Here is a 25,775-nt window from a genome sequence, read left to right as displayed (position 1 = left end):
AGACAGGTTTAACCAATGCGTAAAGCGTTTCCCTATAATGTGAGATTGTCATCAATCCCATATAATACACTGTTACCGTATGACACCGCAGATTACTGTGTGGATGGCCTTAGTCATTTTATTTATCATGGATACTTGTCCACTATATTTTGGGAGGCTGAATTCCCAGAGGTTTAGCACATCACCTCACATGCACTGTTCTCCTAATCTCCATACAACAGCTGCAGCCCTGCTCCCCCCTCCATTATGGTTTTGTCACTGATGTTGTATTACATCTATCGACAACTTTTTAATTAAAGCTCCAAATTACAAGTTCTGCCAAAACTTCCTGAGCAGCAGCAGCAGCAGAGGGGGAGACAGGCAGCGGCCGCGGCCAATCAGCGCGCGGAGCAGCTCCGGGACACGGAGGCTTGTAGTAGCCGCACATGCGCAGTGGGGGCGCTGTGCTGTCCCGGACAGCGGAGGGAGCGGAGAGCGATAGAGTGTAGCAAGTGGCGCTGTGTCCATTGTGTCTCCTGTCCGCGGATACTGGAGCTCCAGGCAGCCGCCGCCGTGCAGCATGTGTCGCCCTGCGCCGCTGTGAGGAGCCCCGCCGAGGAATGCCCGGCTCCACGGTCACACTTGTTGCGGGGTGAAGCAGGAGGTAAGCGGCGCCGGAGCTGTGGGGGAGGGTGGTCTGTGTACTGTCTGCTGTGTGACCCGGCCACTCTATACACGGGGCTTAACCCGTGCTGTGCCAGGGGCACATGTCTGCAAATGTACAAGATGACTGCATGAATAGCAATTCCACAAGATGAGAAGTGCAGCCCTATACAGTGCCCTGCATCACTTCTACAAAGGAGAAAACTCCTAAAACTTTTACCCCCCCCCCCCCCTCCTCTTACAATGAGGTTCCCATCCAGACCTCATACATTGCTCAGCTCCACATTGTAGTCATACTTGAACTGTGACTATGACCGGAGAAATTCTGCACAAGCAGGATGCCTGGCACAGTGCCAACTCAGCCCCCAAACCACAGAGCTGACTGGTCATGTGCTCCTCTGCCAGGTCCAGGCCGGAGGAATGAGAGGAAATAGCATTCAGTCTCTGGGCCCATATTGTTCTCCATCACAGCTGTCAGCCGGATCACTTTGGCTGGGACCGTAGCCGCTGGCTAATGTGCATGGCATACATCCGTGTTGGCAGACTGTGGGGGTCGGCTTCCTAAGAAGGAGGAAGTTAACTTGTAAGTATCCGTCTTGATGTGAAAAGTTTCCAAGTATCGTAATCCCAGATCCAATCTCTATATCCGTTTTTAGTTGTTGAAAGCTGGGTCACTATCATGATGACTAATCTATCCGCGACTCCTGAGTAGCCCCAGAATTTGTATTTTACCATTCAGGGTTCTGGGAAAGTTGGTAGACAACCCCCCTACGGAGTTGTACGAGTTGTCAAACAGAAGGCACGACTAAGAAATCACGGAATGGAATTTGTAGTAACTTATTTCTGGAGTTCCTCTCAGCAGATTCTTCCCCGTTATTCTTCTCTGGTGTCAGCTATTTCTTATCGCGACCTTTGACAGTAGTTTTTTTTTTTGCACCATTTGTATTGGGAGCTGATTGTGACCTATTAGTGGGGACAGCTTTGCAGTCAGCTCACTGTTTTATGCTATCAGAGGCACAAGATCTAAACACTACACTGGAAGGACTTGGCCCCGAGCTACAGTTTGGGTTTTCGCTGTGTTATTGCTGTAGCTGGAGTAGAATGTCACCACACAGGATGCACGCCTTACATTTCATGCCCTTGTCTGTGTTTTCTCTCAGTAACTGGGTGTCCATATGTGTTCGGTGCAGACTGATGCGTCCTAAGAGGCTTCTCATGATTATAATTTGGTGATTTGCTCCTAATGTGGACAGAACTTTAAAAACTTGTTTTATACTAGACATAGGGGCACATGTATCATAGTGTTTCGACTGCCACTTTTTTCAAGTTTCTTGAAGTTGGCCTACCGTACTTAATCATTGCAATGTATCTTACATTTTTCCCCTTTGTGATACATGTGATGAGTTGCCTGTTTAGTCTCACTTTTGCAAAATTTTGTTGTTTGCGACTTTTCCCAAACAGTAACTGTGAAAGTAAGTCTGGGTCTAGCATGTTCGGTTTTGCGACTTATTAGGCGCAAGAATGGGACAATTACAGAGCCCAAAAGTTTCACATGTTGAACAAACATCTGGGCTACAAAGATAAATACGGCCACTGCATTACATCCTTGGTACGCTGCTTGATTACGGCCTAAAAAGCGTCAAACTGCGAAAAGTCGCACAAAAAAAACAAAAACAAAGAGAGAACGCAATAGGATTGATACATGTCCGCCATAGACTAGTAAATGCTATACTGCCAAGTAGTACACAAAAAAACGACTTGTGAACCACACATTATTTTCTGACAGTCTAGAAAATGTAAAAAATGTGTCATCAAGCTGAAGAAAAGCATGAGGCTGCCTATGGCGAGTGCAGAGGGTGCACGGAAACATATATTATCACACTACATTGAAAAGTAATACAATATATATACCAGTTCTGCAAAACTCCTACATTTATGCCTCCTATTTATGTATTGCATACTACATGTATACTCTGTACCGACTTGTTTTGTGAAGAAGGTGCCCCCCCCGCCAATGGCACTTTCTGCCTTTGTACCCTCATTGCAATCATGTAGGATGATTGAACAAAACGTCTGCCGGACATCTTGGACCCAGTTTACACCTGTGTTGAGGATAGAAGGTCTTCAGTTCACCTTCCGTTTCCCATAGAACTTCCTTTATGCATGTGTTATTTATAGCAGGAAAAAAGGATGCTGAATGTTATTCTGTTTTTTTTTTCCACTATTGATACTGCTGAATGTACGTTGTGGACTACATATCAAAACATGCAAATGATTGGCACTAATTGTGTTTTAAAGGAAATCTACCATCAAAATCCATAATAATAAACCAGTGACAGTTACATCTTCTTGTATTTGTTTATTCACAGCCTCTTCCCTTCTAAAATCAACGTTTAGAATTATGCTAATGAGCTGCAAGAGCCCCTTTGTGCTGTTGCTTCACTGGCTGTTACACTGCGCAGCAGTACTTCTCCAATTGTGTGATCAAAGTTGATCTGCTGCATTTAGATTACAGCAGGCAGAGGGTGGGGTAAGTGCTGAGGGAGCGGATAACAGTGTAACAGCCTGTAAATCTACAGCTTGACTCTGGTAATGCCCCCTAGAGCCCTTCTGACTATTATTAGCATAATTTTAAAGTTGATTTTAGAAGAACGCCATAGACAAACAAAATAGCAAAAATAAGATTACCACAATTTTATCACGATTGATTTTGATGGTAGATTTCCTTCAATGTTGCCAGTCTGAACCTTCTGACCTTTGACCGCACGTCCTAAATGTTCATGCAACTGATACTTCTCCCCATTTGTCGACATAAGGTCCAGAGATTCATGTGTTTCCCATAGGGAGGCGAAAATAAAGTCTACTCTGTACATTGGTGGCTACTTACCTCCTGTAGAGCAGAAGATAAAGGTTATTGAATCAACCAGGGCTGAACGATCTTCTTGTGTTCCCTATGCCCAGACACATGATATGGTTACCTGGTCCATCTCATTTCCATCTCCTGTGTACCTCCTAGAACCTTTCCATACACATTAGATAAATGTTGGTGGATCCCACAGACTGTCATCAAGGGAATATGGAATGGGTGAGCCAGATTTATTGTTGGGTCAGGGAGATTTAACTGTTTTTTTGTCTATAGTCCACTTTAGACCTGAGTTTATAGATATTGACACAATTCCATATTTATCCGTTGTATCTATAGTTTTCACTATATGTTTACTAGGGTCTACCTGAGTCTGGTTATTCTCTGCATGCCACGTGCCAGTGTGGTCACAATACCCTACCCGCATATCAACATGGACGTTTTTGGCCTGCAAAAAGATCAGGGGCTTATGGTAGTCCGCTCGTACAAGGGGCCGTAGGTACTACAGACGTATCTTTTATATCTCCATTTAGATACATGGGAGCGTGTGCTAATCGTGAACAGTGTTTGTGTGCTTAAGGCCATAGTGGGCAGAGCTTTTAGGTTGCTAGATAGTAACTGTATGTAAATATACGGTATTGCTTGGCATTTTGTTGCCTCTTTGCTGTTGTTTTTATGATGTCCCGCATGTGTCCTGTTTATAGCTAACCCAGTTTAGTAGTAAGTGGTGGTGGTCACAGCGGTAACTTTTGTTTGGGGCTCTGTTCTTAGATCTCATGGGCAGAATGCCCTTAGCTTTGGTCGTGAAACCAATGACCTTTAAACTATAGAGAATAATTAATCTACCCTGCGCCGGCTAAGCTTTCCCAGGGTCTCTGAAGTGAAGCCGGATTGTTAAAGATCAGCCTTGTTGACTTTTGGCAGTTTCTCAGCGTTTTCCCTCCCTGTCAGCCTTGTGCTAGAAGAGTTAAACCCGTAAAGGTTGGGTTTTGTACCACCCACAATTTCATAATGACTCCACACACCTTGAGACTTCTGTAAGTTTGATCTTGTGCTTAGAGGAGAAGAATAGCTGCGTAATGATGGCCACACATCTGGGAAGGTGAGGTCGGCATGGGAGTAATGGACATACTCTCTTGTGCTTGGGGGGTGGGGTGTTTACATCTTGTTTTGGGCTACATATCATGGAAGCCTTCACTCACGTATGTCAGATGTCAGTGTAGACATCCTAGGTATGCTACAATAGTGTCATGGCCACTACCCTATGTAGAGGGTCATATAAGATATGTTTTAGTGTTTTGTTTTTTCAAAAAAATGTTTTGTTTTTGCAATCTGAGCCAATTGCTGACTTATATAATTGTATGTGGAATACTGTGGCGCATAATTGGAGGATATGCCAAGATAGCGAAATACTAGATTAATCCTGCATATTATGCAAGTATTTTTGGCTGTCTTCTTAGGAAGAATAAATGAAATACATAAGCTGGTCCCTGTTACATACATATTGTGAACACTCTCCATAGTATTTGCTTATGTTTAGCCAATGACCGCATTACAGCTGATGATGTATATGAAAGACAGTTATGACCGTGGCCCATCAAGTTTTGAAATTATTTAATCTTATTAGTGTGATGCATCTACATTAGTGTGAATGGCCTCGGAGATTAAAGGGGTGTTAAAAGAACAAAACAGTGAGACCCAAAATTAAAAATAATAGTAGTCTCCTCTCCCTCATCATCGCTGCTCAGCTCCAGATTTGTCTCTTCTTTCTGGTGTCCTAAGTACACTGGAAATACCGGCTCGACCAAGGACTAGCGAAGGCAGGTCATTACTGTGGCTAGTGACGGACTGAGTGGGGACTTTGTGTCCTGAATCAGATGGTGTGTGGATCGGGGAGAAGTTTTTTAAATGAGGGTGCTGTCACAGGATTGGGATTGTGCTTTGCAGGAAAGCTACGGCCGATCAAATATTTCTTTCTATGCAAACACGCGCGATCGGCAACAAGTCCCCTGTATTGTCTAAATACAACACACCAGACACCCAGAGAAACGCATATGCGACTGTCCGTGGCACACCCCAGGCGCTCTGATTCCGTTTCTAAATGGAGTCAAAGGGCAATTGTGTGACGGCTGGCGTTCGCATGCGTTTTGTAAACGCAATGTTGACAGCAATGTAATTAGGCAAATCGACTCTTCTCACATGTTGTGATGCGTTGCGGTAACGCCACGTCTGAACGCACCCTAAGGCTGGTGCCACACGCACGGCTTTGTCTGCATTTGAAAATGCAAACGCAGACAAAGCCGCACCCACCGGGGCGGGCCGCGGCCCGATCGCATCAGCGTTTCCATGGAAACGCCTGCGATTGGGAATGAGCCGCCGGAGGTTTGCGTTAATTTGATGCAAAACGCCGGCGGCTCGTTCCCGATCGCAGGCGTTTCCATAGAAATGTCGATGTGATCGGCCACAGTCCGCCCCGGTGGGTGCGGCTTTGTTTGCATTTTCAAACGCAGACAAAGCGCTACGTGTGTCACCGGCCTTAGGCCCTAAGTCATGCAGGGTGTAACGGTATGAGACAGCAGTGGGGGGAAATCTAATGTTATGTTCAGCTCTATTGTGCCAATGAACTTGCTTATTTTAAAAAATCTATACCAAATCTAAATATATAGTTGCTTGTTTCTGACAATGGTTGTTTTTAACCCTGTTTTGGATGAGGCCTGATGGTGTTGCTATATGCTTACATAAGAGAGAGTTAATCTCTTTAGTTTTGAGAAGTAATTAAGGAAAACTGTGGTTATTTATAGGATGAGGTGTATGGGTCACCCTAGGCCAGTGATGGCGAACCTTTTGAGGCAGAGTGCCCAAACTGCAACCCAAAACCCTGCTTATTTATCGCGAGGTACCAACCAAAAATTAATGCAGTATCTTATTGCTCCCTGTTCAACAACTTTCAATCATACTGGCCTCCTGAGGACAGCAACACAGTAGAAAGATGGAAAATTTTCATCATTTTAGCTTCTTTCCAGTTTCCCTCTGTACACAGAGAATCGTGGGGCCAGCAGGAGGTCCTCCAAAAATAATCCAACCCTGTCTAATTCTCCCTCTTCCTACAGTCCCAAGTATCAAAGTAAGTATCAAAATATGACTGAAAGCAGCATCTTTTAAGTTGCTTGGATCTGCAGGAAGATTCTTTGATTCCTGTCTGGTGTGCTGGGGCGATGGCCCGGGTGCCAACAGAAAGGGCTTTGAGTGCCGCCTCTGGCACCCGTGCCATAGGTTCGCCACCACTGCCCTAGGCGTTGTCACATTCATCTGTTCCTGGTGACTCACATGTAACACACTATTCATGGATAACGCTGCATCTCTCAGCCCCTCATTTTGGCTGTGACCTCATTACATTATTTTCGGGGCTTGACTCTGAGGTTAACAGCATCTAGATGAGATGTGTTAGAGAAATTAAGTTTCCTACAAATCTCGTTGCAAATAGCGAGGGAGTGTCCTGCTGAGCTGCTCTCACTGTTTGTTAAATGAAGCATGACTGGCACATTGCTAGAGACTGGTAATGAACCTACCCACAGGACAAATGAGTAAAGTGGTTGCCAAAAAAGAGGCCAACATACAGTACAGACTTATTCCACTCTTAACTATCATTAGAGGTGGTGTCATGCAGTATCAAACATGTATCAACAGAACCAAGCGCAATGTAAGGAGGTCGGGAGATTTATGGATCGTCTGCTTGCTGGATGTCACAGATTGATCAGGAAAAGGGGACACCTTGTATTATCTACCATAATGATACAGAGTGCCGTCCTCTGCACTATAGTCGTCCATAAAATCCAGCGCACACAGTGCCCAACAACCTCGTCGTGTGGCCTAAGCCTTTCCTCTAGAAATTTAGAAAAAAATTGACAGCTAGACTTAAGGGCAATATGACAATTCATTCGCCACCTGCTGGGTGCCCTATAGTGGATGCACACCCCACTTGCATGTTCCACCCATGATCGGTAGGTGTTTATCCCTCCAGTGTTGACCAGCGATCCTGTGCCAGATGTGACTTGTGTGGATTGTACAGGAGAATAATAGCTCTGCATGGAGCACTTCTTTTCTGAATCACAATGATGGGCAAAGCAACAAAGCCCAACAGACAACATTATAAATCCATCACTTCCCGCTGGCAGCCCCTTGTTGTATACGTTCATGATGGTTCCATCATATGAAGCCATAGGGGTGTGCTAGTACTTATGGCACATACAGAAGGTGCAGTCTGGTGCAAGGCTCGTGGACTGCTCGCTGTACTCACTTTATTTCCTTCCTTTCCCTTTTTTTGGGTTTGTTTGCTTTTTCTTTTCTTTTTATATGTTCTCCTCAACTAAAATAAGTTGAGCCGTATCCCGGGGAGGGATGTTGTGGTTGCTATTTCTGGAGCTTTAGTTTTAGAAAGGCTAAGCTTATGCCGGATAATCACCTGTTCTTTCTTTGACATCAGCTGTTTGTGAGAAGACCTGGCAAGCCTGAGCAGGGGCGATGTGAAGGAAGGCGCTGCTGCTTTCTCACAGGTGGACGGATATTTATGACCTGCCTCGCTGCTGCATTAGGATTCTGAGGTTTTTTTTCAATTTAGGATGATGCCACACATGGCGTTTTGAACCCGTTTTTGGTCCGTTTTTTTGCAGTCCATCCAAAAACGCATGGTGTTTTTTGAAAACGCATCAGTATATGACCAGTTTTAATTAAGATAATTGGTAAAACCTTTAAAAAACGGATGCCTTTATTAACGGACTGCTTAAAAACGGACCAAAAACGGGTTCAACGCCATATGTGGCATCGTCCTAAGGAACTATTAAAGGGGTTGTCTCCGGACCAAGAGTGTCAGAAGCAAGATCTGTATTATTACACAAATGCGCTATTTTCAGAGCAGATCAGTAAAGAAAGTCCATACAACAGTTTCAGGACGAGAACGTCCTGACATGTGACTGGAGCAGACAATCCTTTCCTTTAAATAGGAGGAATGTACTTTATTTTATCGTGTATTGTTATTGTTGTATCCACATCCTTATGGACAAATATACCTGAGAATGAAATAATTGATGTTAAATTGAGGAGCTAAGGTTTTAAGTTTTCATCCACACATTGTCTTGGTGTAATAAATGCCAAAGCACGTTGCTTGTTCCCATATTCAGGCGTTTAGGTCTAAACTCATCTGGAGATTAGACACTTGCATAGAATTCGGCGCAAAATAAAAAGTGACCTATGCCATCTGTTGAAAATGGTCTCGGTCGGATTGGAGAGGTGGAGTCTGTAATGGAAGACCCCCTCAAACCCATCTATGTAAGTAAAGGCCGTGTGTACATGGCCATCAATATGGGACATATTCTGCCGCAATATAGTAACTTTAGGCTTTCTTCATTTATTTGGGTGTAATCCAGGTTTACAATTTCCTCCTCTGCATTATGTACACCTTAAAAATGCCTTTGCCATTCTTTATTTTACAAGTGTAAACATTCAGGTCACGATGCGTGTAAAGTTTATTTCTTCTAGGGTCTCGGCAGTCCTGCTCTCATTCTTTCTGGAAAGTCCTGCATAACATCCTCCTGGCCCATACGTCTTGTAGACATACGGCTCTGTGTAACGTTTACAATAGTGTCTCGGGGCTCCTGTAAGAGTGCTGTGTGTATATAGAAGAATCGCCCATTTGGCCGAGTGCCACATACTGTACATGCACAGCAGGGCTTCACCCATGAGAGGGCTGGATTTTATCTAACTTCTTGCCACCCCTATTCTACCCCAACGCTAGTTTCCTGATATTACCTAGATATCTATTATGGGGTAGAAACCGATGATCTGTCACAATTCCACATCAGTCACCGCTTCACTGATGCCATTGGGGGTTTACTTTTACTTTCACGTTACCTCATGGCTTTTGTTGTGGTAGTTTACCTAGTTCCTAGTAATTTGACATCATGTTATTGGTGAACACGGATGACTGGTTGAATGGAAGAGAGTGTCCATAAACCACTTGGATGATGTGGTCAGCAACATTGACCGTGGCATCTAAGGGGGTTCAGCAGCCCAAATCAGATCTTCCTCTGATGTGGGGTTTCAAAGCAGTTGCCCAGATGAATGAACAACCTCTAACTGGATGTAAAGAGCCTGTGGAAAGGTGGGAATTTTTTTAAATGGTTTTCATGGTTTGTTTTCCCAAATGTCAAAGCTTAGATATTCTATGGAATTACAATACATTCTGCCCTATAATGCCAGCAGAACTTCATCAAAGACAAGTGTGTAACGTGGAAAAGCCGCCCGCAGCTGGACTGCACCGGAGTCAGGGCGGTGGAGTCTCCGTAATCCAGATATCCTGGGAGAGGGGGCAGCTGGTAACCTCGTAAGTAAAGTGTGAATATTTCCTACATTCCTCATCGGATACTTGACGATAACTCAGGTGGAGCGCTTGTCTTGTACACAGAAGCTAGGCATGAGTGGATCTTCCATGAGGAAGGGTTATGCTAGCTTCCATTTCATGAATTGACTATAAGCAACATGTGAACCTTTTCCTGATGCAATTATTTATAAAGCGGGCGTATTTGATATAAAAATAATAATTCTGAAGTATTTGGAATACATTGACAACATGGCGTGTTTTCTTCTGGGACTCAAAGGACGAAGGTGGTTGTGTAAGCATTACAGAAATCCCTCTCGGGGTATCCCCAAGCTTTTAAGGTATCAGTTTGCGGACCACCATCACAACAAAGTGTGAGAAAGTCTTCAGAAGCAAACAGTAAATAGGTTGGCCTATGTGTGTGAGCGCCTGGCACGGCTCCCGGGACTTGCCTTTGATTCCGAACCCTTTTGTTTACCAGTGTGTTGTGGAAGAAGGATAATTGGTACTTGCCTTCTGAATTTGTATCCTGTAAATGGCTTTGTGGGGAGTAGACCTCAAAGGTTTCCTATTCATTTGGAAAGTGGCTAGAACCTGCCAGGGTGGTTTACTGGGGGGCCCTTTTTCACATGGGACTTTGTGCGCATATTCATGGAAGCTTATTTTATTTTCTTTGCTATTAGGTCAAAGCTTAAAGGATTTCTGGTAACCTGTAAGATTACTGCTCAGTAGCTGTAGGATCCTGTTCTGGGCACTATGCATAAAGCCCCTGTGCAGACATATAATATGGTCATATGTTAGTGTGTAGGTCCAGTCCTACTCTTGCAGTGCAGGCAGATAAATCTGTGGAAGTTAAAGGGCGAGTTTGCCAAAACTGTCCTCGGTTGTCCACTTTCCACTATTTTCCAATATACTTGCTGTATCAATTCCTCACCGTATTCAAGATCTCTGCTTGCTGTCCTGCTATAGAAAGTTATTGTTCAGATCCAGTGGATAGAAATGTGTCCATGGTCTTGTGCTGGACAGGCAGGTGCACGAGCTGTTAGGATCATTAGTCTCTGATAATAGTGGTTCGTACACCTCCGTGTCCATTATAAGATCATGGACAGATTTCTATCCACTGGATTAAAACATAGAAGCTTCCTATAGAACAGTGATGGCTAACCTTTCGCACTGGTGCCAGAGGTGGCACTCAGAGCCCTTTCTGTGGGCACTCAGGCCATCACCAGAGATGACTCCAGGTATCTTCCTGCAGTCCCAGACTGCCCAGGACTTGCTGTGCACAGAGCTATTTTAAAGTGACAGCTGTACCTGGGACTATTTTCTGCTTTATTGGTGTCCTCAGGGGCTGGTATCAATGAAATCTGTGACAAAAAAGGGAGTATAAATCACAAATAAAATTTCTGTGTTGGCACTTTGCGATAAATAAGCGGGTCTTTGTTGTAGTTTGGGCACTCAGTCTCTAAAAGGTTTGCCATCACTGCTATAGAATGACAGCAAGCAGAGAGCTACAGAACGGTAAGGAATTGATTAAAAAAAAGTATGCTGCAGAATTTTTATTACACAAACCATATATATTGTTTGCTGTAAGTGAACAACCCCTTTAAAACTGCAGGCAGTGTGATTGTGCATCCCTAGAGAGCAGTTAAAATATATCTTTGGGTATATTCACATTGGGGGCCGAAATTTGGTCACATGATTTGCCTATGGAAAGAGGAGAGGAGAGGGGACGAGCGCTCACCTCTCCTCCTGGCCCTGTGCTCGCCCAGGATTTCTTTTTCCTTTCCTATTTAAAATTAGGCTTGTTTATTGCAATGTTATTCTCTGGGGCGGGTGGGTATAAGGGTATGATGCGATATAATTCTTGTTTTATTGTTGGATAATGAAAAATTGTTATTAAAATTCATACTTTGTACAATAAAAAATAATAAAATAAAAAAAAAACAACAATATATTCCAGAATTGTCGCTGGACTGGTGTTTAAGCAGAAGTCTGCTACATCAGTGACTCACAGCAGATGGAAGGGGCTATGCTCTGTTCAGTGAAGAATAGAGAAGAGCGGATCCTAAGTTTAGGTGTGGCAAATTCACCTACAGCATGGATGTGGACACACTTGTCCAATCACTGCCAAGCCTAGTTCCTAGGGTCGTAAAGCTTCCTGATTGGCTGTTCCGCAGCCCATCAAGCAACATGTTCAGGTCCGCTCATCTCTAGAGAAGAGATCTCACTCAGCAGTGCTCAAATCCAGTTACAATCCAGTATGGTCGAAAGTGGAGGTAGACTCCCTGTAATAATCTTTATACAGTACCACATAAGATTTTGGCCATGTATTGTTAGTTTTTGATGCACTCCTGACCCCCCTCCCAAATAAAGCAACAATGGTTAAGTGCACATCCACATAGTAGGTAATTGAACAGAAAAAAATAAATGCAGCTTAGTATTTACCCACAACTTGCACTGTTCTATAAAAGGAGCGATACTGGTAGTGAAGATCTGCAGCATAAGCTGATTTAATATATATGTGTATTCTGTAACATTGGGGGAATGTTCAGTGGTAAATACAGTGAACCTTTTTTCTCTTCTGTGTTGCATAGCGAAGACGTGTGATAGAAGCAGAGGTTGTATTCAGGGTTTTATAGACCTTAGTCATAACTTGTCTCATCGAAACCGCCCTTCATGTTCTCTACCTCTTTTTAATTATGGATTATTATCCCTGTGTGTCCAAATGTTGAAACTGTCCAGTCCATACGGAAAGTAAGGGCCTGGACATAAATAGAAACTATTTATATCATTTATATATTAAATAGTGTTGTATAACTATAACTTGTAATACTATATGTAGTATTTGGTAGTGATCAGTCTAAGGGCTCATTCAGATGGGCAGGTACGCTGTTCATCCGCAAAAAATGCGGACGTGGGATATCAGTGTTCAGTCCGGATTGTACCCGCATCCGGTGTTTTTTAACATCCATTTCTCACTTTTTTTTTTGTTTGTGGATATAAAAAAAAAAACAGATCTACTTTTTGCCATGCCCAGCAACATTTGAGAAAAAGCTGATTTCATACGGATGTCATCTGTGCGACTTTGACTCCTATGGAGATCAGTGGTCCGCATGCAGAATTTTCTTTTCTCAATGTCTGTACATCTTTGAAAAAAAACTGATGGCTTACGGACATCAAAAACGCCTGTCTGAATGAGCCCTTACTTTCCTTAAAGGGGTTATACGATCCCCAAACCAAAAAAAAAAGTCCTGGGTGTGATAAATACACCCCCTAGTCATACCAATACAATGTTTTCCACTTAAATCATGTGGAAATCATTATTTTTACAATGGTTTACCTTTTTATTCCTAAAGGCCAGGATCGATGAATCAAGATGGCTGCAGCACTTCGCATGGGGACTTCAAGTCCCATGATACTCCACTCCCATGGAGCAGAGTGCTCGTGCACAGAATGCACAGCACAGCAGCCATTGGCTGCTTGTGCTGTGCGCTAGTATTGTGGAGCGTGCACGACCGCCGTGCACGCTCTGCAAGTTCCCCTGGCTCAATGTGGCTCCATATATGTAATGCAGCCATCTACGTGCATCACATTGTGTGTGGCACATGTGCGCGCACACAGGAGGCTGGGGCTTGTAAGTGGCCGAGGATCGCTGAGTGCGGACCACGCATGCGCGGCCAGCGCTGCAGAATGTGTACCTGTCGTTTCCCTGGAGATGGGTGCGTAGAAAACACTGCTGACCTTCTAACTTGCAATTTAATTATCTGTAAAACCCCCAAGAATTGTTAATAACATTGAATTGGTGTAGTCAGTGTTTATAGGTTATCTAGAAAGTGCAGCCGTACAACCCCTTCAAAGGGGTTTTCCCACGAAACAAGTTTCGCCCTATCCACAGAATTGGGCCTAACTTGCTGATTGGTGGGGGTCTCAGTAATGCACAGAGCTAACCTTAAAGGAAATGTGTTCTAGAATGGCACCCCCTAGATCATGGCCCCCATACGTTGCAATGGCTCCTGGACGACAAGTGCTCCCCCCTCCTCCCAGCCCCGTGCTCGCCCTGGTTCCAGGCCGGGTGAGCACATGGCCGTTTGAATGAGGCCTTTATGTGTGTTTTACAGTAGCAGCAGGACTAGGTAAACAACAATATATTCCAGAATTGCCACTGGACTGGTGTTTAAACAGAAGTCTGCTACATCAGTGACTCATAGCAGATGGAAGGGGCTATGCTCACTTCAGTGAAGAGTAGAGATGAGTGGATCCTAACTTGAAGTTTGTCGAGGTAGACTCCCTGTAATAATCTTTATGTAAGATATAGAGGGCCTAACTTGCTGATTGGTGGGGATCTCAGTGATGAGACCCCCACAGATCATGAGAATGGGAAGGGGTCTGATTGGGTCCGAGGTACCTCCGTCGGACCCCTTGTCATTTCCCGAGTGACCGTATTTAAATCGGACAGGATTGCAATAATAGATAACACCTCTATAGAAAACATCATTGCTAGTCGCAGCTTGTTTTCTTGTCCTATCTGCACAGGGCAAACCTTAAAGGAAATGTGGTCTAGAATGGCTTCCCCCGCCACCACCACTATGATACTGTGATGCAAAAAAGCTCCGGAGGTGTTAATGCAGCCCCTCAAGGCTTAGTGAGCTTATAGAAGAGCAGACCCTGCCAGAGAAGGCACACACCAGTATGTCAGTGTGCTTGGTTTACGTTCCTTCATCCTGGTGGTAGATTTAATTCTACACTTCGCTCGTAACAATGCGGTCTACATGGACTCTTCTCTGCCCACTCTGTTACAAATGAAGAGGAAAAAGAAGAGGAGCTGCTCTGAGCATCAAAAAGCATTGGAAGGAGTTAATTTTTTATACACTCGTATATAAGCCGAGTTGGGTATTTCCTGCACATTTTTGTCGTCTTATACATGAGTTACGAGTAGCTGCAGAAATGTTTTCCTTGGATTCCATTAAAAGGTTATTCCTTTCTTGTAAAGAGCTGACATGTTGCTGGGGTAGGTCATAACTCTGTGATCGGTGGAGGTTTGACCTCTGGTGCTCTATGATCCTTCTGCTGGGCAGGCGATGCACTGTAAAGTGATACAAGAAGAGCCGCACCGATGCCTTGTACTTTTAGTGTATGTTGCATTTTGGTTTAATAAGTTTATATATTGTTCTTTTGGCCTTGTGGACGTTATTCTTGACTTGTTCTTTATGATTGACATAAATGTAGATGGCTGCAGATAATTTTAATCATTTAGAATTGTAACGAGACAGAAATGTACTAGTTGACAATGTCCAGACTTGCAAATAGGCTTTTAAAATGAACATTATGATTGATTCTTTTTCTTCTGTCTCCAAATATTGTGCAGACCCATTCTGCTTTACTGTACGGATGCAGATTGTGCCAAAAAGTGAACAATGAAGGCGAGCGCGCTGGCAGCAGAGGTCGTCTTCCTTATGTCCTGTTTATTAAAAGGACACAACCTCTGTCCTTCCACAAAGGCGCTTGAAGGGGTTAATGATGTAATCTCACTTCTGCCACACCAAGCCAAGAGGCGATGATCTCTTTCATTGTCTTGACTTGTAGAACTCCGATTGCAACACAGGAGTTCTGCATTTCTGGCTTTATTTACCCTGATAATTCTTGCTCTCCCTATGTACTGCAGTGTAAACTCTCCAATAAAGGAAGTAAGTGGCTTCTTGTACCAGAAGACTATTGTGACATGTCAGAAACATTAGTTCAATTTGTCCTCAGATGAGACCCTCGCTAGTCCAGCTCCATGTTATTTTTGGGTAGTTGACTCTACATAAATCTGTGTAATATTGTTTGCATCCCTACAAATCCTTAATACTGTAGAAACATGAGCGGCCTCAGTGTATATGTATCCTCTGGGCGGGGAGTGGGGTGATGCAGTATTAGTGGCTTTCTGACCATGTGGGCTTCATTTGTGTCTTGGTGAGGAGACAGTAGATGACCCAAGAGGTGCTGAAGAAATGCCCAGTGGACATATATTAAAGGGAACCCATTTGTAGCACTCCCCCAGTCCCCACAGAGCATAGTACATACTCTACCAAGGTGTTTTTTTAAAAAAATTGGTTTTACAGAAAAGAAGATCTGTTATATTGTACCTTTCATTAGCATCTGCTGTGTGACTAGGCAGTTGCCAAATGGGAGGGGCTGGAAAGGAGCAGTTCCCCCCACCATTGGGGAACAGCTACTCCATGTGACCTTTTCAAATATATGAAAACACCCATCACTGGGCTTAGCGACGCCCCCTGCTCCTCTATAGCCAATGTAGTGTAGTTATTCATATATTTGAAAAGGTCACATGTTTCCCAAGGGTGGGGGGGGGGACTGCTCCTTTCCAGCCCCTCCTATTTGGCAACTGCCTAGTCACACAGCAGATGCTAATGAAAGGTACAATATAACATATCTTTTTTTCTGTAAAACTTATTTTTAATACAAAAACACTTTGGCAGTGTATGTACTATGCTCTGTGGGGGGTGGGGGAGTGCTAAAAATGGGTCTCCTGGTGACAGGTTCCCTTTAAAGGAACACTCCAGTCAAAGCGATTTGCATTGAATAATGCCTGGTGCTGGGCCTGAAGGGAGGTGCAGGACTCATTGTCACTGTATTCCTAGAACCTTACTAGAACCTCCTTTCAGGGCTGTCACAAGGTTTAATTTAATGACTGTATTGTTCCTTTAATTAATTTGGATTTAGTGTTATTAAAGGGGTCGCCCCAATGTTCAAAAAAACCCCAAAACATGGCTACTTTCTTACAATTACAGCTCCGAGCTTTGTTGCTATCCCATATACAGGCAGTCCCCGGGTTACATACAAGATAGAGTCTGTAGGTTTGTTCTTAAGTTGAGTTTGTTTGTAAGTCGGAACTGTATATTTTATCATTATAATCCCAGCCAGAACTTTTTTGGTCTCTGTGACAATTGGATTTTAAAAATGTTGTGTTGTCATAAGAATAAATATTAACACTAAAGCTTCATTACAGACACCTGTGATAACTGTTACAGCTGATTATTGTAGCCTAGGACTAAAGTACAGTAAATTACCAACATCCAGAGGCCGTTTGTAACTAGGGGTCGTATTTAAGTCGAGTGTTCTTAAGTAGGGGACCGCCTGTACTACCCATGGTCAAGTGTGGTAGTCGAAGACCGAACCTTTACACTGTTCTGTAGTCTATACAGGGGGTCTGCTGGAGGGGGAGCATTTACCTTTTAGAGCAGATATGTCAATCTCAATTAAACTGAAAACATACAATTAATTGCATCATATGTATCATAGGCATATCAGCCACTGCTTAATTCTTATCTTCCTCAATGCCTTACACCTAACTGGTTTCCTGTGTCCAATATTAGTTGTAACATTTGGAGCATGGGGAGGGATCTAGAGGATGTCTAAAGACCGCTTGTAAATTTTAGGCAGGTTGCTAACATTTGTGTTTATTTCAAGAAACTTTCTCTGTAGTCTGACGGTTTTGCTTGGACCAAGCTTATATCACTGGACTGAACTCAGCATGTCAGTTCAGTCCAGGAAATTCTGCCCGTGCACACAGCGAGTTTATTAGACTGAACTCATTTATGGGCAACAATCCTTGAAGGGGTTTTCTTATCTGGACACTCACATTTAATTTAAAGAATCTGCCATATATATAAATTTCTTTAAATTGATGTTATTAAAAAAACTGAACTGTTTGAAAAATATTTCCCACAGTCCTCCTTGGATACGACCACCACCGCACTAGCGTTGGCTACACTTGCATTACTGAGGCGCCTGACCCCATTGATTCATCACCACAGGACTGCCGTGGGAAAGGCAGTAACTCTCGGAGATTTTATATGGAACCACATTTTGTTTCTTTGTGCAATCACTTCAGCAAAGATGGGCGTATCTAAGGTCCATTCTCTAACTACATTTATGGGAAATTATCCACACACAGATTTTTTTTTTTTAAAACATGCAATTGAAGAAATATATATAACAGTTGAAACTCAAAGAATAAAACACTCCAAGCTCTCCTTTATCACAGGGAGCACTTCCTATCCAGCCGACAAGCTCCACGTGCATAGGACAAACACTGGATTAGCATGTGCAACAATAATGAAAGTCCAGCATTAAAGGAGATCTACTTAAAATGTATTTTTAAAATTTCCTCATATTAAAGGAAACCTACCATCAGGAATCTACCATCAGAAGTTGATCTGATGGTAGACTCCTCCTGCCTGCTTCTGCCCTAATCTGTAATTGAATAATCATGGAAACTAACCTAACTTGTTTAAAAAAAAAAAAATATTTTAGTAATATTTAAATGAACTGTGAAGGCTACTGGGGCGTGTCCTAGCCTTAGCTCCCAGTGCCCGGCCATAATACTAAAATAAAGTTTAGGTTAGGTTCCACAATTATTACATTACAGATTAGGGCAGAGGCAGACAGGATGAATCTACCATCAGATTTACTTCTAATAGTAGATTCCTCATGGTAGGTTTCCTTTAAAAGTCATACAGAACAATATGTATCTTGTTGACGCGTTTCAAACAACAGTCTTCAGTCATAACATATTAGTGCTGGGCTTTTGCTTTTTTCATTAAATGACAGATGAATTACACTAAATGTGAATGTGCAGATGAGAATACAGGCAGTCCCCGGGTTACGTACAGGATAGGTTCTGTAGGTTTGTTCTTAAGTTGAGTTTGTATGTAAGTGGGAACTGTATATTTTACAGTTGTAGCTCCAGCAAAAAATTTTTGGTCTCTGTGATAATTGGATTTAAAAAATGTTGGATTGTCAAAAACCAGGATAAACAATAAATCTTAATTACAGACACCAGTGATAACTGTTACAGCTGTTTATTGTAGCCTAAGACTAAAGTCCAGTAAATTACCAAAATCCAGAGGTCCGTTTGTAACTAGGGGTCGTATGTAAATCGGGTGTTCTTAAGTAGGGGACCGCCTGTACTGTGCTAGTGCCATTATGGGGGATATTCCGATGAATAGTTGGCTATGGCTGTCATGTCGCTGCATATAAATCGTAATCAAAATTTTACAATTGCAAATCTTGTGGGCTGCATCAAACGAGGTAGAGGGCTGGATTTGGCCCGCGGGCTTGTCTTTAACATGTGCTCTAGAGAAGAGACATTCATGTGTTTCTGGTCTGTATTTTTATATTTCACAGATTTCATGCTATTACCTTCTTGTTCTCCTCAGTGAGGATCATGTATATTTAATGCTGTCTATTCTTCATGTAACTTTGATTCTATGGACTGTGGAATACAAACCCCCCCCCCCCCCCCTTGCTTGATTGACTTCTCGGCTACACAGCTGTACTCCAGAATGATACGTATGTAGCGTCCTGGGATTGTTTGGTTCTTACAGTTGTATCCACTTCTCAGATTTAGGGCAGGACGAGCTGTATACTATTTTTCTTCTTTAACAGCGCACAAGGATCTTGGAAGTGAAGTAATAAAAAATATATCAGAAAATTGTACAATAAATTTGTTGACCATTGGAAAATATTTTAGGGTAATGAGTAAGTCGGTAGTAAAATCTGGCAGGCCAAACTGCAGAAATCTGACACAGGCACTTAGATTTCTTTTGCGGAATTGAAGCTTGAATTCTGTTGTGTGAACATGGCCTGATCCCTAATGAGTTGTGGGGGAGAACAATAGAGACCACAATACAAAGCTGATGCCACACTGAGGACCTTGTGTTTAGTATTGGTTACTAAAGGTAACCTTCCAAGCATGCAGCCCCGTGGTAACTGACACTGATTTTTTTTAAGCTCTTCCATTTACTATTGATATTTAGTTTCTGTCATTCTCCTCGGAATGAACGGAAAGTAAAATGGCATTATGAGCCAAGCCCGGACTTCTCTAAGAGGGACCAGAATGATATGCTCAAGATTGTCCACATACAAATGTACACGTCAGTGACCAAACCTGCAGGTGCTACTTGTCACATTGGCCGAGGGTTAATGAGTTCATTTTAATCAAAACCTGTAACCATGTTTTACCCCACGACTTTTCTAGTATTGCCCCTTTTATGTGAAATCACACATGTTTTCTAGTAGAAAAAAATCTCCTTATATGAAAATGAGTTAAAGGGAGTCACTTTTTGGTTGAGTCAGTCTGAAAGGAGGAAGAGTGTCACTTCAGATGACTCCATCTTGTGCTCTATAGTACCCAGAACCAAGGCTTAATCACATTAAAGGCTCATTCACAAGAACGTGAAATAGGCAGTTTGTCCACCTGATCACCCAGACTGTACACTATCTACAGTACAGGCGTCTTTACATCATACATAAATATGATGGCCATAAGCCTGCCAAACATCTGCTTTGTTATATAGAGTGCCAGGGCTGCAGATGGTAAGTCCTTGCATCATATTTCTGTATAATGCAAGGACTCCCGTCTTGTACACAACCTGTAGGACAACCTATACGGACCCACTTCCATGAGCAGCAAATCGCATCAGGCTTTCAGGAGAAGGTATGGATTTGCGACTTTTTTGCATCTTTTTACAAAAAGTTGCAATTTTAACATCTGGGATCAGGTTATAACCCTGAAGACGCTGCAGAAAACTAGACAATGGCAAATTTTGAAGGGAGGTTGTCTTAGGCGTAAAAAAAGTCACAAAAGTGCGCCACATAAAGTCACAATAATAGAAAAACCCAAAACAAAGGTACATGGGCTCCAGGGACTCCTTGCATCATATATTACTGGATATATCCCTAGACACTATCAATTGTCTGTGAAATGGGAGACTGCACAGTCCATGATTTACGGACCATCCAAATGGATGGTCCGTAATAGATAAAGATCCAAATTCGTTTTTTTGTTGCCTTCGGATAATCCACATAGAACAATAGACTTTTCATGTCTGTGTGGGGGGCTCTTGTAGTTCACAAAACCACCGTCCAGATGTTCTATAAAAAGCATCGTTCATGGTCCTATGGAAGTGAATATAGCAGCATCTGAATGACGATCCCCCGGAACCAGACAGGGGAATGGATGAGCAATAGAGATGAGTTGTTACAGGGGACTAATAAATATATCTACTAAATTGTTAACTCTACTTAAAAAGTTTGCATTTTATTTTTAATGTAATCTACATCTCTGAATTGTTTAAACATTTTACTTTTGGTGACCTCATGCTGTCTAGAGATTCTCCTTTTATTTTTCCACAGAATTAGGAAAACCCAGTGTTTGAGGGAAGGAAGTGTCCTGGTTTCCTCCTCCTGCTTGTGCAGTGCATAATCACGAGGTTTTCTATTTGGCTGTGTGTCACAGACTAGATTATTTGTCTACAAACACTGCAGACTGCTGTTTGGGAGCGGCGACATTTATGGAACAATAGACTTTTTCACACTTCCTAATTTACACTGAACTAGTGTGGACAAAAAATAGGAGCGCTACCCAGATTCCAGCAGCTGTGGGCAAGTCATGAAATGGAAGCATTGGAATATTCTAGCCTTAAAGGGGTATTCTCATCTGGGCATTCACATTCAGTTTCATTAATCTGCCATATATATACATTTCTTCAATTAGATGTTATAAAAAAAAAATTACCCGTGTGAAGATAATTTCTCATTAATATAGTAAAATGGTCCCTTAGAAACGAAGACTGTGTCCTTGGATACAACCACCTCTGCTGGAGGGATTGCACAAAGAAACATAAGTTTTTTTGTATATGAAATGTCCAGTTATTGCACGTCCCACAGTCGTCCTGTGGTTCTGATTGCTGAAGCCAGGTGGTCAGACAGGGGTCAATAGCGCATCTCTGCCCATTGCTGCCAAAATATGAGGTGGTCGTCTCTGAGGAAGCTATCTTGTTTCTAAGGGACAACATGGCAACATTTATGAGAAATTATCTTCACAAATGGAATTTTTTTTTTAATAGCATCCAATTGAAGAAATGTTTACATATGGCAAATGAATTAAATAAATGTAAATGCCAAGATGGGAATACACCTTTAAAGAAAAAAGTGTCCGTGTCCTGCTGGCGTCCAGCGGATGGAGGGGGGCATACGATCTTTACTGTCTGCATTCCCTCCTTCATAAGCTTCTCTCATATGAGTGAGGATGAATAGAAAAAAAATTGTACAGCACTGCTAATTATAATAAAGTATTTGTATTGGATGAGGTTCCCTTTAATAAATTTGTGCTTTGTGCCTACTAATAATCTGCAATACACCTAACCTCCCATGTATTCATTGGACTGTAAATGAACATGACAGTAACGTGTCCTGCTTGTCAGGACAGAAAGCTCCCTGTTTGTTGAATTCCTTGGGGGTATTATTCCAGGAATTTCTGTGCAGTACATGCATGTAACTTTGGCAGGATGGAGAGACACAGGAAATATCTTCTGCTGAATTAAAATTAGACTTGTACTACAGTGGTTTTTGTGATTTGGTAACCGCTTACAAAGTCTCGTGTCATGTAGGGCTGATGAAATGAGGACAAATTAACTTTTACGCCAATGCAGTTCAGTCCAAGGAAATTTTTAAAATTTTTAAAAAATTTAAATTGGAACATAACCTTGTCTTGGTGTGAATAGTGCTGGTACTAGGCTGGGTAGAGACGAGGCAAATAGTAAAGTCCTGAGTACTGGACGGAAGGATGTAATATGGAAGCCCTTATACAGAAGAGCTGATAGAGACAAGCATTTGCCAGACTGTGAAAGTTCCTTTTGGCTCTTCTGATGATGACGTTTCCGGCACCAGTTGTTCTTGCAGTGATGTGTGTTTAATTCTGCAAACTGATCGACTAAGCATCTGGGATAAAACCACAGAGCAGCTGAAGGAATGAGCAATGGAGATTCTCACATTCTTTATCATGTTTTAGTATAGGAGTTGCATGGAAAACGCTGAACATTTAAACCTAATCTTACAGAGCATCTTGCACAAGGTCAGGTCTCTGTATACTGGTAAAAGGAATTAGTCCAGCGTCCCAGTCCAGGGATATGTTAAAACTTCATCTTTTATTTAGGATACATATTCCAGTAGAAAAGACACACAATGCCCTTTGTGTTAAGTCATCAGCTGGCTAGATGTTGGTAAAAGTAGCCTGGCTTGGCCTAGCCAAGAAAATTTTTTCAAGAAAAGTTTGGTAGGAACCAGAACCCAGCGTGCAGAGGAGCCGGGAGGCAGAACCCGGCATGCAGAGGAGCTAACAGCCTCGGGGCACTAGCCGGACCCTGAGGCTGCGACAGGAGGGATCCGGATCCTCTGGTACGCACATCGGTGCAGCCCGATCAACAGTGGGGACACTCAAACACCGCGGTCATGTTTGAGATTTTCCGATCCCGTGTGTTCGTGCCTTAGCCTGGGCTGTGACATCACAGCCCGAGAACGGCACCAGACTGACCCGAAATCTTTTTCTGAGGCGCCACCGTAGAAAGGAATCACGTCAGAAGAAGTACCCGTAATGACTGATGTGGAATCCCGACAGGGAACCTGTCACCAGTTAGCCCCCTCAGGTAGGGTATGAAATATGAAATTTTAGGGAATATATCACCCATTTACCTATACAAAAAATATAAGGTAAATATGACTCTTCTCACCTCATTTTCACATAAAATAGATTAAGTTTAGTGGATGCACAGGTAGTGTCACTTTAGAAGCCCCTATCTTCTATTCTATTGTACCTACAAACATGAATGTCATATTAAAGAAAAGTATATTATCTTTCAGGTCTCATTAGGTTTATGGTTCTGTAAGTTACAGAACTGGACATAAAGGTGGTTGAAAAATAGGTGGGAATTGGATCTTTATTTGCAGCTTGCAATTCCAACTACAGTATGTCTTTAGCTGCCTGTATCTCCGGTTCTGTAGCTCTCAAAGCCATAAGCCTGATGTGATCTGAAAGATAAGATCCTTATCTTCAATATGACACAAAATTCATGTTTCTAGGTGCTACAGAACATTAGGGGTTTCTGAACTGACACTGCCTGAAACCAATAACTTGCCTCATCTCGTGTAAAAATGGGTTGAGAAGAGTCATATTTGCCTGATTTAAGGGGCAAATTTATTAAAAAAAAACATTTATTTTTAAATGGTTGAGATTTCACATAAAAGAAGGAATTCTAAAAAGGACATTTCATTCCCTACCTGAGGAGGTTAATAGTTTAGTTGGGTAAAACCTGGTGACAGGTTCCCTTCAAGGAAATCTGTTATTTTGTAATAAAGTGAGAATCCTGCTGACGTTGAGATGTATGTAGAGAATGTATAATGAAAGAAATTTGGGAGTTGCCTGACAGCCTGCTTTTTTTTTATTGCCCTAGACATGCAGACAGTGTAATTTCATTACAGAGAGTCCAGTAGTAGCCGGCTTGTGCAACAGACATGTAATTGTCTAATTACTTTAGCCGAGATCTTCAAAAGCTTCATAGGACACTCTGTATCACTCATAAAAGGACTATAATTGTCCATTGATGAGATAAGAGAACTGGGATATGGTTCATGTTCCTTGCCTTGCTTTTCGGTATAAAAAAAGGAAAGTCTAAAATTTACTCTGATTACCGGAGATAGACCTGCAGCATCGATGGCTGGTGGTGGCACAAACAGAAATCCTTTTGAGCTGGGTTCCAGTCCAACAACATTCCTTCATGGTGTTTTAATTCTTCGCACTTAATCTCAGTATTGCATACCTTTCTCTCCGATGTAATTATGTATAATACTCTGAAATGGCGGCGGCGCTGGTGTCCCTTTTTCTATAATATTCAGTATTTTTTTTTTTACCCAATTAGATCATAATGAACTAGCAGACTGCTGCAAATTAGGAAGCACAGGAGGAATGATAACTAGGGTTTTTTTTCCAAAATATCTTGCTCTCTTCTGAGCCTAAAAAAACAATCAAAAATCCTACACATCAGTCACATTAGGAGTGTTTTTCAATCTAGTATGCAACGAAAATTTGTCACCCCTACAACCCCATCCGTCTTAAATGACATCTTAACCACATACGACTTAAATTTACGTCACATGACAATTAAGGCTATATGAAGAAGACTCACAGCCCTCCATACTGGCACCAATTGTGGGGGTCAAACCCTTTAAATGCCGCTGGCAAAATAAACTGTGAAAAAGATTTAATTCAAAAAATGAATTTAGTAAAAACTAAAAAGGTCAAATCATCCCCCTTTTTCTAGATCAGAAATAAAACTTAACAAAGAAAATCATAGACCTGTTGGGTATTGCCGCTTTCCAAAAGTCCCGGTCTATCAAAAATATAAAAATGATGATTCCCTGCTATGAGACCTGTAATGGAAAAAAATGTGCAAATGTTTGAATTGAAACTTGAATTTGAAATTTTGCAACACATAAAAATTTTATGAAAATGATCAAAAGGTTGTCCAATCCCCAAAATGGAAGCAATGAAAATGTCCGCTCGTCCCGCAAAAATGGCACGTTACCCAGGTCTGTACAAGTATGAAAACTTTTCACAAGTCAAGGGAGAGACTTATTCATTATTTAATATCTATTAGTACATTATAAACCCAATACAAATTTCGTATTTCTGTGATTATACTGACCCAAAGAATAAATGGGATGTGTCCTGTGGAGTGCACAGTGAATGTCTTAAAAGCAGCCCATAAGAAAATGGCATTTTTTTTGTCAGTTTCTCCACATTTTGAAATTTTCTTTTTCCAGCTTCATAGTACACGGCATGGAATAATAAATACTGCCATTAGCAAGTACAATTTGTTCCCAATACAGCTCTGTACATAGGATTTTTTTTTTTAAATGAATAAAATGGTAAAAGGCCAATAGCTGCGATGGGCTAATGTTATGTAAGGCAGAAGTACCCACATTCAGAGGACTATATTATTTTAGGCTATAGATTGCTTTTCCATGACAGTCTTCCCTATTCTATATTGTTAGCCGGGA

The 25,775-nt window shown here is 42.2% G+C and overlaps 1 protein-coding gene across 8 annotated transcripts in view; it reads left to right on the top strand.

Moving 5' to 3' along the window:
* Window positions 1–432: 432 nt before the first annotated feature.
* The window catches only part of AKAP13 (A-kinase anchoring protein 13), a 139,033-nt gene continuing 113,690 nt past the window's right edge, over window positions 433–25,775 (top strand). For 5 of the 8 annotated variants that reach the window (XM_072148543.1, XM_072148546.1, XM_072148545.1 and 2 more), the window contains exon 1: window positions 434–643. The gene's annotated coding sequence lies outside the window, so the exon portion shown is untranslated. Of the gene's footprint in view, window positions 644–1,097; window positions 1,226–4,506; window positions 4,608–25,775 lie in introns of those variants that run through there. The other 3 variants (XM_072148544.1, XM_072148542.1, XM_072148541.1) reach the window with 3 other exon arrangements.

Source organism: Engystomops pustulosus, chromosome 4, assembly GCF_040894005.1.
Source record: "Engystomops pustulosus chromosome 4, aEngPut4.maternal, whole genome shotgun sequence".
Taxonomy (NCBI): domain Eukaryota; kingdom Metazoa; phylum Chordata; class Amphibia; order Anura; family Leptodactylidae; genus Engystomops; species Engystomops pustulosus.
This window is presented reverse-complemented; position numbering and strand designations above follow the sequence as displayed.